This window comes from Idiotropiscis lumnitzeri, chromosome 11 (assembly GCF_059441095.1).
Source record: "Idiotropiscis lumnitzeri isolate Australia: NSW breed Sydney's pygmy pipehorse chromosome 11, RoL_Ilum_1.0, whole genome shotgun sequence".
Lineage (NCBI taxonomy): Eukaryota > Metazoa > Chordata > Actinopteri > Syngnathiformes > Syngnathidae > Idiotropiscis > Idiotropiscis lumnitzeri.
The window spans coordinates 4520257-4533825 of record NC_142401.1 but is presented as its reverse complement, the minus strand read 5'-3'; the positions used below and the strand labels follow the sequence as shown (position 1 = coordinate 4533825).

Below are 13569 nucleotides of genomic sequence, written 5' to 3'. Positions count from 1 at the left end.
TCAAAAACATATATTTTGTTGTTGTGCTTTTGTTCACTTTCATTTCAAATTAAATGTATTTATTTTTCTCCGATGAGGTGAGGTGACCAAAACACTCCAACCATCCGCTCCAGGTCCGGCCCCTCTGTCAGATTTTAGAACCCATTGTGGCCCGCCAATCAAAAAGTTTGCCCACCCCTGGAATAGACGGAAGGCTCGGCTCGATGGATGTAAAGAAAAAAATAAATAGAATAAAATAATAAGGAATAAAAATAATAAATAAAATAATTAGACTTTTGCGACTGCATTATAAATTGTCAGTTCTTCATATTTCTACGGTTATTGTGGTAGACCGTGTCGCATTGTAGCTTGTTCAAATAAAAAGTGATCATAATATTACGAAAAAATGGAACCATTTTTTGCAGGGGCAGAATTTTGGTCAAAGCTGTTGCAACTTAATACTATCCGGATTCTCCTTATTATAGCGGAAATTTGTTAGGCTTCACCCCCCGTAACTACCTATTGTATCGATCCCCTCACATCCCACACGGCTGTATTTTAGTGTAGCATGTTCTTAAGTGCTCGGACCAGGGAGTTCTGTCCCGCGGCCCATCCGTTGGCTGGTTCCTAATCCAGTTAGGGCTGAGGGGGTCTGGCGTTTCCCGACTTGGCAGGGCAGGCTGTGGTAAATGAGTTTTTTTTTTCCTCCTTGCCCTCGGGATGCAAACTTTAATGGAGCCAGCCAAATGAACACAAAGGAGAGAGTAAGGCAAGGAAGAGTCGCACGGACAGGACGTGACGCAAGGCCAGTGGCGAAAAAGTCACAGGTGAAGTGAGGAGTCAATGCACTCAACTAAGCAAGCAGATGCAAAACTCCCAAATTCAAAGACAAACAATGAGGAAGGAAACGCAGACCGCTGTTGTTAAAAATATGAAGATACTGCCTCAACTTTGATGTCCAAAACACTGCGCAGCGCACTTCCTCTGTTCCACAATTGTGAGAACACTTGTCAATGTATTTTCAAGCGAACAGAACTTATGAAACACAAAAATGGTGCCTACAAAATGGCTCCATCTAAAGTCGCGCTCGGTCGATCACAGACTACCAAACAAACCCCCCGCCCCCCTGCAACCTCCCAGCTCCACCCTTTCCCACTGGGGTTCCATGGATGAGCAGTGGGCTCAGGGGAAATGAGGTAACACATACACACCCACCAATGCACACATTCAAATAAAAAAACAGTGGCAGTGTCACGCCATTTGGGCTTCTGTTCCTCTCTGTCCATCAGAGCTGTCAATCTGAGGACATTTCTCATTGCCTCCGCTCTCAGATCTCGACCCACCTTTGGAGGTCTGGAATATTTGGTTCAGTCGGTTGCCATGGGAAACAGCCAGATGTTGGCCTCTGATTAGCCGGCGACGGTCAAATGAAATCAGAAGAAGTGAGATAAAAATCGCGCGGTGACACAGACTGGAGAGTGGTGGCTGCAAAGTGAACAGTGGGGGAGGGTTGAGTCATAGATGGCGGGGAGGTGGGCAGTAGAAAATGTTTTGTACACGTCCACTCACTAGAGTGTCATGACAGAACGTGCTACATTTGACAATATATATATATAGACAATTATTTTTCTAATTCTCAATACACAGTTTTGTTTTCTCAAAGAAATTGTTGTTGCAAAAATTAAAAAAAAAAAAAAAAGGTTGTTGAGAAGAGTCATGCTAACACCAAAAGAGAAGATGATGTGCAGTGACCTATGACAGGGATGAGCAAAAAAAAATGCTGATAAATATTCAATATACATTTTCTATGACAAATGGGGCAAATGGGAGGGTGGGGGTGAGCGGTGTAAATCCTGGGAAAAAAAACCAGACTATAAATAAAAAAATTAAAAAAAAAAGACAAAAAAAACACCTGAGTGTATGAAACCAATTATGCCATACCACAAGTACACAGAGGTCGACTGACATTTAAATGATATAATATCACTTTATACTACAACAATACGAACAGGTTTTAAATATAAAAAAAAATAATATAAAACATTTGGAGTGAGTGAGTGAGTTGATTTTTGTACACAAAATGAGTTCTGGCATTTAATATTGGTTTGCAGTTTTGTGCCACCCTTGAATGGCATTTTTTTTTTTCTTGTGAGCAAGAGAGGCCTTTGCGCTGGAAAAAAAAACCATACACAGTATGTGGTTATTTTGTCGTTTACTTTTAGGTTATGCTAGTGGAGCTTTTATATATAAATATATGCATTGAAAATTTATAATACAAAATTAAATACATTCCGAGCTCATATTTTGTACCCATGCACTTTGCCCACATTTAAAATGGCATTTTTGTCAAACATCTGGTTAGGAAGTGCATGGTCCAACATGGGCCCGTTCGAGACCTAATAAAAAAATGGTTTCCCCCTCCAGCATTGAAGTTGCCCATCCACAAATTGGTACAAACGTGTCTTCATGGCGCTGATTGCAACAATGATACAAAACTGCCCATTCAAAATGGCTTTTAAACAAAGTCGAAAGAGCGCTTCACTTCTCCTCTACCTGTCCCACAAGTACTTAATTACATTCAAAGTACCATTTCCTGTCAGTGAAATGACATTAAACATCTCCCTCTAGGTCCTTGTCCAAAGTGACCCCAAACTCACAATGACTGATAAGAGTGCTAACTAGGTAAAGGCCGAAGCACTTTGTGAAAAGCGCTTGATTGAGAAGAGCAGAGGGAGCTCGGCCCTGCCCCTGCGCTCTCTATTTTCCAATAAAGTCCAGCAATCAGATCAGAGCTGCTTTAAAAGGACGACTTGATGGCAGCAGGCCATATTAGCCGCTGGTGTTCTCTGAATCCGATTAGACCGAGACAGTGACAGTTTCCAGTCAAAGGAGTCAGGTAGTGCTCACAAATAAGACATTGAGCCGTCAGACTCGAATCAAGCAAATGGATGTCTTGAACACTTGAAGTCTCACCTGCTGCAAGTATGTGGTCGCATGCAATGCAGACAGGCAGGACCTCTGGTGGCCATTCACGGTGTTAATTGACCGGTACGGGGCCAGATGTCATTTGGACATATTAGCGGCTCCTTCGGGTTAAAGGTCGCAGCCCGAGGCGATGTTACATCACTGAGTGTATGCGCATGTGTGCACATAATTATGGTTGGGATTTATGCATGTAAAAACAACACACTTTCACTCCATTACACTCACACACACACACTCCTCTGAGGGTCATCTGTTTACGATCATTTAATTACCCCTGATTGTTTTAGGTGCACAATGGAGAGCTTTTGTGGAGCGCATTTGTGATATGAGAACCTGGCACCAAGCTGCTAAGTGCAACAGAGGTTAGTTGTAAAAAAAAAAAAAAAAAAAAAAGTCGCCAGACTGTAACAAAAGCCCCCCCCCCCCCTTTCTTCTTCATAAGGAACCATTTCGAAAAAGAAAAGCAGGAAATAAACTGACATTGTGGCCGTTAAAATATACAACGAGAATATTTAGGAGAGTAGGGCAAACTTTGAAAATCGATTTGTTTTTGGAAAGAATCCAGTTGTGGACGGTCAAGGCCTTCTCTGCTGGCTTAACATAATCAAGAAAAAAATGATCATATTCTCCACATTGATGTCATATTATATCCTAGTGTTGAATTTTCAGTGAGAGTTTTTATCCAATCAGAATTCAGCTAGCTTTTATTGCTAGGCAGGTTTCACAATACCAGCCACACGCACTATTCGCCCGACGCCTTCAGAAAACAATCGTGCCGGCATCTCTTCCATCAAAGTTGATGAGCTTTCAGAGTTGATAGGCGGTTGCGACAGCCAATCAGATGTCGAGTTGGTTACAGTGAGCCTTCTTGCCTGCCTCACGTTGAAGGTGATGAACGCGTCTTGTGATTGGACTATTGGACAGCACTATGCAGAATCACACACCCGAAAGATGTAATTGGCGAACGTTTGAAAATGTGAAATATATTCTTGCTTTTTTTAAACCACAATGGCCGAAGAAGGGAAAAGTGTGGATTTAATTGCGGATACACTTGCGAGGCCTTTTTCCAGATGGACCTTTCAAGAGAAGCTAAGTCGGCCAACACTCACTCAGTACTGTGTACGTGTCTTTCTGTTTATTATTTGTCCAGCCGTGGTGTCATAAATGATGGTATTATGAGGGGGATTTATTCAACTAGGACTAAATAGGACTTCAAAACGTCTATAAGATAACATTGACTCCAACTCGATGACTCCTGGAACTCAAACTCCACCCAAATATACGCAGATTGCATTTTTTTTTTTTCCAGGGGCCCTTATCACGTCAACTAAACCTCCATGATGCGAAGTAAACGGCGAGTTCTGCCAGATTGTCTGTGTGAGGTAGCGACTGGAAACGGCTCCTTATCATGGAGCTAAACAGAAAGCGGTGAGACGGCGCTTAACAGATTTAGACACCCAGTGAAGCCCAACACCCCGGACGGAGAGCAACGAGGAGAGCTGGAACTCGAGTCCCCCCCCCCCCCGATCAAAGAGATACGACAACATTCTCGACAGGTACAGAAACTCGAGACTAAGTTGACCGTCAGTCGGCAATTCCCATTTCCATTTTACGAACCTCAGCAGTTGCGCAGCTTTGATGATCAAGTCACCTTCAAAGCCTCTGGCTTGAAATCTAAGCAAAAAAAAAAAACTCTAAACGGAGATGAGTTTACTCCTTTAAACAGTGCGAGCTGATAAAAGCAGACCGCTTGCTGTGTGGCGCTTTGTGCGAAACACATTTGCGCAACGCGACGCTACCTGACGCCTTCCGACCGCCGGATGATGGACTGCGGATCAGCTAGTTAATTTAGGACAGATAAAAGCCTCTCATCTCTGCCAAGGTAGATTACCGTAATAGCAGCCTTTTCATCTTTTGATCTTTTTTTTATATTTTTTTTACGGCTGCATCTGTTCATTTGCATGTGTCAGAGATAAAGCTTTATTTAGGGCGCTTATTAATGCGAACAGGACGGATTGTAGATACTAAAACCTGAGGAAGATTAGCACTGACCCCCCCCTCCTCTAACTTGGATCTTGCAAAGATGCTGTTGATGTTTCTTAATAAACATCATAACACTCACATGCAGGTGTGGATACGGCACTCGTATAAAATATATACAGTGTGTGCGCAACTACACACTAAAGAAAGTTATGTCACACACACACACACACACACGCACATATCCCGGACTAGCAAACAGTGTCACATGCTGGACGCAGTTGGACTTTAAGAGGACTGTCTGAGGCTTGCGTCCTGTCATCCTCCTCTCGGGCTGCTCGGCTGCGGCAGATACGGTCGATGCGGACGGGTACTTTGTCCAGATCATCCGTGAGATGAGATGAGAGGAAGTGGGACGTATTGTTCTTCCCGTGGCGTTAAGCCGTTGGGCGATTACCCTGTCATGGGAGGAGAAACTCAGCGCTTGGTGCCGACTGCCACAAACTTGCACTAAATCCCAACTGATCGCAAAAGAGGACGATTTTACACTTTAGATTCGTCCCGTTTCTTAATGCAGCCGATGAGGCAGAGGATCTTCTCGCCTCTCGCTCATCTTATCCACCGCTGCTATGCTCCTCAAGCCGGCAGCGTCAACCCCTAAGCTTGCGCGGCGGGGATAAGACTCAACGCCTTGTCAGGCTAGATCAACGTGATTTTACAATGCAGTCCGAGTGGCGGCCCGTACAGGCAAGCGTGGCTAACCGGCAGCGTGCAGTCACTGGCACATGTTCAGGAGTGACACTTGCTTTCCAACTCGCTCTATCAAGTACGCTCATCTAACAACAATCGAGGACACAAAACCTGCCAACTGCATCGCCTAAATCTGACTACCTCACACATACCAACACTATCTCTGATGTTTCCGTTTATCATCGGGGATGATCTCCCCGAATGCAATCTCTTTCTCTCTCACACTCTCACACACTCTCTCTCTCTCTCTCACACTCTCACACACTCTCTCTCTCTCTCTCTCTCTCTCTCTCTAGCATGTTTGAAAAAGAGCACTTGAGGATATGACACTATTTGTGCACGCAGGAACAGGGGATGTTTATCTTAGCGGGCGGTTGATCATCACATGGCTAACTGGGTATATAAAAATTAATGCAGTCAGCGCCACAGTTTGTTATTGTTCATGCTTTTGACACTACATTCAGGGTTAAGTCGGAAAGACAGCTCAGGGGCAAACTGATTGAACTTGATAAGACAAATCATCAAAATATTCCTCCTCATCCAGCTGTACGATGACAACCTCCTCCATGCTTGATTTCCCGCTTGCATTTGATTATCATATAGGGCCGCGCTCGTATATCATCCACTCCCTCTCGTCTCGTCTTCTCTCGTTTAGTTTTACGAGTGACAGTTGGGAATAAAGTAGAGTGTAAATCTCCGGCAGTAATAAAGCTGCTCTGGTCAACGTTCCTCGCTAATGCTTGTTCGTCTCTCCCTCATCACAAATTTGTACTTTCTTTTTTTTTACAAGACAAGGCCCAACTGCCTTTCATTTCCTTCTAAGTCATCTCTCAGTGTCAACTCTCTATCCAGTTTTAGGAGACGTGGGCTCCTGCAAACATATAATCGGATTAAGCGACCGACAAAAGGAGCCACATGAATAAAAATAATGTGCTTGTCCTTCATAAACACACCCCTAATGACAAACACACACACACACACGCACACACACGCACACACTTCATTTGCCTGACCACATTCCTGTAAAGGGCAATCATGAATCTTGGCTAGGAATCTGCAAGCTGGTATGGTAGAGCGGCTCGTGGCAACACTCCTATCGTCACTAAAATCACCCCGGGGTGGGCAGGGAAGCAACACACCTTCCTGACCGCAATCCATCAGCGAGTGGGGAGTGCTTGGACTGGATCTTAAAATGGATCAACCTATCACACACACACCCCCGCACACGCACCCCCACACACACGCACGCACACATAGAATGTGGTGCACCCACAGGTGTCAGAACATGTGCAAACAGCTCCAAACGCTGATCAGTCAGCTGTTAAATAAGGTTGTCAAGTCACCAAATTACAAATCCTTCAATTAGCACTCATTTTGAGTAACATTGGCAGCTATTTATTCAGATACAGAATAATTACCAGGTCGGTATTTCAGTGAGCTACACCAGTCATAATACTGGAGAAAGTTCATGCGTTATAGAAAATGAAAATGAATACATTTAGAATGATATTTGAATTTTGCGTAAAAAATAAATAAATAAATAAAAACATTATTCTGGAAGAGTGCTAGAATATAAACGGACCTCAGAGAGAAGAGTGGAAAAAAAAAAGTAGAGCATGAACTCGACATCCATATCCAGACAGATGACGTGCATGCAAAGTCTCAAAGCAAGAGATAAAAATAATTTTTTTGTCTCATGTTGAGATTATGAGCTCTATTACGACCACAAAATTTAATACATTTAAAAAAAAATACCCGAAAAAAAAAAAAAAAAAAAAAAAACCTCAGTGACCGACGTGGTGGCGTACTGATGAATCAACACTTCGTCCCACGGGGAAGTCATTTTTACCCAGCGTGCGTGTTAACAGCACGTTGTGGAATAGATGGCGCATTTGTTGAACACGCCCAAATGTGCGTCTGCTGCCCGCGATCACAGTCGCTTTCTCACAAGGGGGGGGGGGGGGGGGGGGGGCTGCTATGAGAACCACACTTCCTGTGCCCGTAGGCCTCGACCAATCATCATCTGATAAGGACGTGGCTCCAGCCAATCAGAGCGCAGCTCCATCTTCACGATAAGAATGAAACTTGCCTGGGAGAATGTCTTGATCTCAATTGTGGCCCTTTATGTGCGACCCTCTTCCCCCTTCCCACCAAAATAGTTGTTTGGAGACAAAGTTCTTTTTTGTCTGCTCAGACATAATTACTTCCCTTTCATCTGCCCCCCTGTTCCCCTTGACCCCTACTCTGGGGTCAGTGGCCAGGATATCCCACTCTCCTCCACCAATAATGTGCCTTTTAGGGCAGATGAAGAGGGGCATTCATGCCAGGGTAGACAGGAGGGTAATCACTCCATCACACTTTGTTCCCCGTCTGTCCCAGCTCCTGACCAAATACCCAAACAGCTCGCCCAACTCTTTACATCAAAGACGTGCACGTGGACGACAGCCTCAGCCGGCCACTCGCACAGAGAGCGGCTGTGTCACCAGCAGCAGAGCAGCGGCGCTATCCAAGAACATGCAAGTAGGCAAAGCTTCGATTGAGATTGCGCAATCTCGACAGACTCGACATCCATTGAAAAGATTTCTCGAGGAGTAGCACTCTTTTCGCCTGATAATAGACAAACTACAGACAAACATTTTAAACGAGAAAATGTCATGAGGGTTTTTTTGCGTTACTTTGGTAATTTTCCATTCTTAACGACTTTCAAAGGTGCCCTGGATGATGTGTGATTTATGAGAGATGTTGTCACGTTTAAGTCAATATTATGAATGTTATTATATGTATTATATGCTCACCTATCATAATTAATAGCGCAGACTATACCTTTGAATCCTCAAATATTTATTTTATGTAATTTATCTGCAATTAATACATTACAATGTAAAAAAAAAAAAGATTTCTATTCATCAGTCGAACAGCAGTAAAAAAAATACTAATTAGAATGAGATGGAAACTGCCACATACACTTGGAATTTAAGTTTTCTTGATATCATCTATCTGGAAATATCAACAGCACGGATTCAAAAAACAAATGATAAAAAAAAACAAAAGAAAAACAATTTTGGCTGCTGAGCTCACCATTTATTTATTTTATTTCTTTTACATATTTATTCTTTTTTTGTCAATAAGTGCATTTCTTTATTTTTGTTAAGTTTTAGGACATGAATTGCTGAGGTTCAAGGGATCTCTGTGTATATTTTATATGTATTGTGTTAATTTTTATATTGGATTCCACCATGTATTAAAAAAAAAAAAGCAAAAACATGAATAAAAAGATTTGATCACAAAAATATAAAAAATATGTTATGACCATTATGAAATGAATTTTGAAGGTTCAGGCTTGACAGTCAGAGCTTGACTAAAGCGTGTCTGCCAATAGAACAATTCATCATCACATCAATTTTTTTAGGTTTGCAAAAGCCAAAGCATTCACTGATGGCAAAACTATTAAAACTACTAAACTAATAAGACAACATGATACATGACTACAAGAAGCGCCTTCTCTAGCATTGTCGTTAAAACGTGTGATGTCGAAAAGCAGATGCTACAAGAGGCGAACCGCATGGAGAGAGACCAAAATGCAGCCGTAATTTATATGACGTCGCTCGATTAAAATTCAGAAACGATCATTGAGGGACTTGGCTGATAAATTCCGGAAATTGCAAGAAATGAAATGTCTTGCACTTGGTTCTGGCCCCAAATAGCCAAATGACGAGCATAGTACCGCCATTTGTAATTGGAGCCTAGCCGATCATTAAGAGTTCTTTTGGTGATTGATGCTGTTTGACGTACAATCTGTTCGGCTTTGGTAGCTGGTCTACTTCCATGTTCTTGAACTAGAAAAGCTATGAAAGCTTGAGCTTGAGTTTTGTGTCGCTTGTATTAATGGCACAGAAGTGCTCTTTTGACGCTCGGTATTCACTAAAACTTTGTTCAATCTTCACGCTCTTTAAACTTCAACTTCAAACCCAATGATGGAGGTCTGCATGCCAGATATATGTCTGGGGATTTTCTCAAAAAGGGGGGGAAAAAAATGAAATTTTAGTCAAAACAACACATATGATGTAACAAACACTTTTGTTGCAAAAGCTTTTTCAAGAAAAGCGGAAAGAGCAAAGACAGAGAAACTGTCATAATCTCTGGGTCAAATTAGGAGTCCGTGCAACAATAAGAGTGATTGAGTGCAATTTCACAATTTCCTTTTAATAGTCAACTGTGCAAATGGCACCAAAAATAAAGTTGCCTGTAGGTTGTTTTTATCCTCTGTATCAATATATTAAAAAAAAAAAAAGGCTTGTAAACAACAAACCGATGGCGCACAATCACGCCCCCAAAAAAAACAAAAAAAAACAACAACTTGAGGGGAAAAAAAACCCATCCTGGTACTTGAGTGTCGAGTGCGTAGAGAGGGAGCGACAAAATGTTTGGTATGTAAGTGGCAGCTTCACTCGTTTGTGTCACTTGCCGCAATTTACACGCACTTTGTCAAACACTAGAATGTTTCATTTCTCAGCCGCCTCAACTGACTAATTGTCTACTTGAGACGTGAATGGAGATCAAGTCGCGCGTACGAAGCTGCACCTCTTCCGAATGGTTTGTTTTCTACAAATTGAAACATGCAGTTTTTACAAAGTATGCACCGCCACTATTCTAAATACAGCCTACGGAGTGACACCGCATTTGTGGAAAATAGGCATGTTAAAGCAAGCCTAGATGTTTGATTCCTATTCCATCAAAAACATTATAAGTTCATGTTCGAGTCACAAAAATAAAAAATTAAAAAAATTATCAATATTGATGACAACTGGAAAAATTTCTTACCTGTATTTATTTTTTCCTGTTATCTGGAGAATTTTTGAATGCGAGAAACTGGTGGAATTTAAGTTAGCACGGGACACATCCGCCACAAATCTTCTTGTAACCGATGACATCAAACCGTTCTCGGAAATAATGCCTTAAAAGGGGAATATCTTCCATGTTCAAATCTGTTGACTTTAATGCTCTCTGGTTGACTTTTTTTTCTTTTCTTTAGCCTAATACGACCCCCCCAAGCAATTAAAAGCTCAAACCCCGCGGTTGACCTGACCTCTCTCTAGTTACATCTTTTTACTGCTGAGGTTGAAAGAAGGAACGAGCCCATTTTGACAGTCGGAGCAGAAATTACTGAGATGTTTTCAAACTCATGGAGAAACAATCAAAAGTCATCAGACGAAATACTCAAGTCCAGTACAGACACCGGAGAAATCCAAACGAAAAATATTGAATGACTTTTTTGAAGCGCGCGCTGATCTCAACTCCATCAAACGCCTTTGAAATGAACCACTACAGCAATATTGAGTCAGGCCGTGGTCTGGACCAACATAAGTGACCTGATAGATATTCTTCTGGTTAAAAAAAATAATAATAATAATCCTATTCACACACCACGTTTTTTTTCTCCAACTGTATGAAATGAATGCAAGAGATTTACTTCGGGCATCGCTTTGAACAATCCCCAAACGTGTCACTCAGGTCAAACTAATATTTGTGTTGCTATAGCGACAAGTCTGTTTAGACATCAACCAGTATGCCTGCAGCCTCCGACCTTTTAGTTTAACTGTGATCAATAGCTGGATTAATTGCTGAAAGGATAGAAGGAGGAGGAGATGAGGAGAAGTGTGTGTGTGTGTGTGTGGGGGGGGGGGCGTCTTCAGAGCCCCAGGCAGGGGAGGGCTTGAGGCGGGTGGGGGTTAAGATGGTGCTGACAGCCAAGCAAAGCTGAAGGGATTTAAAAGGCGAGTGGAGGGGAGCGAGAGCAGTAAGAGCTGGAGAGGGAGCCACAACCCCCCCCCCCCCCCCCCCACACACCCCCCCCTGCACCCAAGCCCTCCCACTCACCTGGCAGTGGAATGGGCGGCGGGCCGTCAGATTAGGATCTGAGAGGGGGAGATAACGAGTTTATTGCCCCCTGGACGGGGATGGTGGAGCCAGGCAAGGAGGAGGGCAGGCCAAGCAGGCTGAATGCTGGTGCAAGGGGTGTGTGTGTGTTTGTGTTTGTTTTAACCTGGGGAGATGGATGCAACCAAACGGGGTCTTTATGACGGAGCAGCCCAGCAGGCCAGTAAAAAAAAAAAAAAAAAAAAAAAAAAAAAAAAACCGGCCAGAGCTGGAATGGTTAGAATACCACCAAGCACATTTCTGACAACAGTTACGGCGATTCATCAATCACTGCTGTGACGCACAAACACAAACACGCAAGCACACACGCGCGCCACAAGCAAACGTCATCGTGCGTGTGAATAATGCACCTCAGTTCCGCCGCAGGTATTCATTCAGAATAATAACAACAACAACAATTATACTATTAAAAAAAAAAAATCTAATTTGTTTTGGCGCAGTAATTTCAGCGTTTCATCGATTCATCTCGTGTAATTTCATGTTAACACCGGCGTTATTGGAAATTGGATAAGCCTGATATTATTACAGGCAAACGTGTGAAATGTATATGTATTTCACAGCCCTGTGATCTTTTGTCACTGCATTCTGCGCACGTACCGGGAGCCTGTATTAGCTTTGCGTGTCTGGCCCAGGCGCTGGAGGAGAGATAAGGGGAGCGGATATGAGAAATATGAAAAATAGCACTGTGATAGGATGATCAGTGAGAATGAGCAATACAGACTGCTGTGACAAATGGGACAGGGAGCCAAAGAGGAGAGCCATGCAAAACGACATTAGCGCCAAGGACAGAATGATTTTCCGAGGAGTGGAGATGAAACATACCTTCTTAGGACAAATAAGTCAGTAATCAGCGCCTATCATATGAGTTACTTAGTCATATTACAGTCACGGAAACTAAAATGTTGCGCTTGGGACGTATCTTTAAGCAGCAGTCGCACCTAACTACACTTTGGAAATTGCACAAAGACGTCAGAGATATTGCAAAACATTTAGCCAAGTAATCAATTGTGGAGGTAATGGAAGTGCGCTAATGACGTCTTCATAACGCAATATTCAGGAAATGAGCACAAATGACATTTTATGGGTTTGTAAGTCGAAAAAACACGAGGCACACTTTTCGGCCCAAACTAAATCCCGCAAAGAGTTATCGTTACCGGTAATCAACTCAAGTTTTTCCACCAGCTCTGATTGGACATTGGAGATGAAATGACACGATCTGTGAGCCGTATCCATGGCGTCAAGAGAAGAGAAAAAGAACAGCTCTTCCTCAAACACACGCGTTCTCTTCAACACTCCCGTCCCCGGACGCACACACACTTCAAGAGATTTTGGGGGCCCCGTGGAGCGGCACGTGAGCGGCCCTCTGTCAGCTGTGTTTGCACTGAGGTAGGCGAGGGGCGCCGTGCATCATGGAAAGCGAGCGGCGACCGGGGATGGGGGGGGGCTGAGACGGGAGAAAGGAGGGGTGCTCTGTGCAAAGGCCAAGGCCCAAAGAGCAGAGAAAAGAGCAGCCACAAACCAGCTTTCTGCCAGAGAGTGTGAGAGGAGGGGGCGGTTGGAACAATGCCCCTTCAGCTGCAGGTGCAATGGCTAAGGCTTTGTGTGTGTGTGTAGCAAGCGCGTTCTTTTTTGTGTTAATTGCGCTGATCTGTTGTCTTTCCCCTGCTGCAAGTTTAACACACAGCTGATTAACATGTGGCCTTTTTGCAGCGCTTGTGTGCGTGCGCGGTGTGTGCGCAGAATTGCAGAGTGAGCTGCTTTGCTAGTGCAAGCAGAGTAATGACGCAGTGTTAACTTGATTTGCACTTGTATGGCGCACGGAGCAATGGTTAACACACGTGAATAAAAGGCTTTATGCGCGACATGTCGTACAATTGGAAGTGCACAGAGGCGTCAGTCACCCGCTCGATTAAATAGCATACTCAAAGGATTAAAGGA

General features: G+C 43.3%; 2 long non-coding RNA genes across 2 annotated transcripts in view; one reads left to right on the top strand and one right to left on the bottom strand.

The window, feature by feature from the left end:
• Nucleotides 1-13569, bottom strand: part of LOC148326902 (uncharacterized) — a 60076-nt gene that overhangs the window by 14948 nt on the left and 31559 nt on the right. The gene's annotated exons all lie outside the window — the stretch shown is intronic.
• Nucleotides 3887-8657, top strand: LOC148326903 (uncharacterized). The gene is made up of 3 exons (XR_015845813.1): nt 3887-4083; nt 4274-4520; nt 8074-8657. It is a non-coding gene; the product is annotated as an uncharacterized LOC148326903 (long non-coding RNA).